Source organism: Chrysochloris asiatica, unplaced genomic scaffold, assembly GCF_000296735.1.
Source record: "Chrysochloris asiatica unplaced genomic scaffold, ChrAsi1.0 scaffold00058, whole genome shotgun sequence".
Lineage (NCBI taxonomy): Eukaryota > Metazoa > Chordata > Mammalia > Afrosoricida > Chrysochloridae > Chrysochloris > Chrysochloris asiatica.
In genome coordinates, this window is record NW_006408576.1 from 3,325,688 (window position 1) to 3,328,016 (window position 2,329).

A 2,329-nucleotide genomic window follows, 5' to 3' on the forward strand; every position below is an offset into this window, starting at 1 on the left:
ATAGTCTTGACCAAGAGCTGTGGAAACTTCCATTCTCCTGAAAACACTCAAATGCATTCATCCAGCTATTAGCTCCTGCACTAGTTTACAGTGAAGTATTTCATCTTAATATTACCTTGTTGTTGTTGTTAATTGCTGTCGAGACGGTTCTGACCCATAGCGACACTGTATAGGGTTTCCAAGGAACAGCTGCTGAGATTGAACCGCTTACCTTACAGTTCAAATGGCTTTGCAGTCTGGCGCATTTGCCCACAGCACCACACCAGGACTCCTAATATTAGCTAGGAGCTTGCAAAATCATTCACCCAGCTGGCCCTTGTGGCCTTATTGCATATTGAACACAGCTGAGTTCGGAATCAATCTGAGGGCTTTGTAGGTTGAGAGTTAGTTTTCTGTGACTAAATAGCAAGCTTAGGTTTTCAAAGTACTCATTTGAGATCAATGTTCTAACAAACCAGCTCCTTTCTTAATAATGCTGTCAAGGTTAACAATACCACAAGAAATGGAAATGTTGAAGAAAAATAGTTGCTTTGCTTACTCCAACTATCTGTTGTTACCTGATTCCCCCAGTGATGGAGAGAAAACACCTTACATTGAAAATCCAGGCACACTCATAACTGTACCTGAATACTCAAGCCAAGAAATTGTCAGGCTGACATCATGTAACTCTCCATCTCGACAATTAATTGAATCATGAAGCAGCCAAGAGTCAATAGATGTTCATGTTTGTACTTCTGGATCAAAGTCTGGTTAGGAGGTTATTTCTGAGAAAAAGTAATTTATGCTTAATAAAGTCCTTAAAAAGAGAAAAGGAAAAGGATCAAGACTTGATAAATGATCTGATCTGACAGTGGATAGTAAGGAAAATTATTCACTTGATGAATTAACATTTTTCTAAACCTTCAATATTAGTTATAAGTTTTTACTTCTAAGTGTCTCTAGTGACGTAAGTGAATAAATGTCTTAAATCCATTCAAGGAAAATATCTTCCAAATAAATTTTCACCACCTTAGTTCATTTCCTCCATTTTTCCTGAATCTTTCTTCCTTTCCTTCCTTCTTTCCCTCCTTCTTTTGATTTCTTTTTTTCTTTTTTTTTTTTTGAGGTCTAGGTCTAGACCCTCCTCTATTCACTTGTATACTGTCTTATACTAGGTCCTCTTGAGAAGCAAAACCATTGAACCTTAAAGAAAATATGAGATAGAAAGATTTAACTCTAGAAAATGGCTCATGCAATTATACAAAATAGTTAAGTCTCAAGTTCCTCAGTCAAACTTAAGATTGGAGGGTTCTTCTGACTTGTATAGTAATAGGGACTCACAACCCTAATATTGGCAGGTCAGACAGCAGACTGTTGGCTCACAAGTTGAATAGGCTACCAAATTTCAAGATAGGTAGGCAATATGGCAAGCCACTCGCTTAAGTTCAAACAACTAGAGGTGTAACATTGGCTACAGTAATACAGTACTTATCCTATAGCATCACAAGAGAGGATTTACAAAATATAGGATAATTACATCAGATCACATCTGATCACATCAGATCAGATTATGGTAGTTGATTATACCATTACATATTTGCCACTACTGACACGTATTTAAGAGAAAGCATATCCAACCCTTGGCACAATGTTATGTTCTTGTTAGGTGCTGTTGAGTTGGCTCTGACTCATAGAGACACATACAAAACAGAATGAAATACTGCCTGGTCCTGCACCATCCTCACAATTGTTTTTACTATTGAGCCCATAGCTGTTGCCACTGTGTCAATCTATCTCCTTGGAAGTCTTCCTCTTTTTCACTTGCCTTCCACTTTACCAAGCACAATGTCCTTCTCTAGGGGTTGGTCCCTCCTAATAACAGGTCCAAAGTATGAGAGATGAAGTTTCGTCATCTTGGCTTCTCAGGAGCATTCTGTCTGTACTTCATCCAGCACAGATTTGTTTGTTCTAATCCATGGTACTTTTAATATTCTTCATCAGCACCATAATTCAAATGCATCAACTCTTCTACAGTCTTCCTTCTTCATCGTCCAAGTTTCACATGCATATGAAGCTATTAAAAATACTGTGACTTGAGTTGAGGGCATGTTAGTCTTCAGAGTGATAGTGTTGCTCTTTAATACTTCAAAGAAGACCTGTGCAACAGATTTCCCTAATGCAATACATTAGATTTCTTGACTGCTGCTTCCATGAGTGTTCCTTGTGAATCCACGCAAAATGAAGTCTTTCCTAACTCCAATCTCTTCTCCATTTATCTTGATGTTATTTGTTGGTACAGTGGGGAGGATTTTTCTTTTCTTTACATTTATGGCAATCCATACCGAAGACT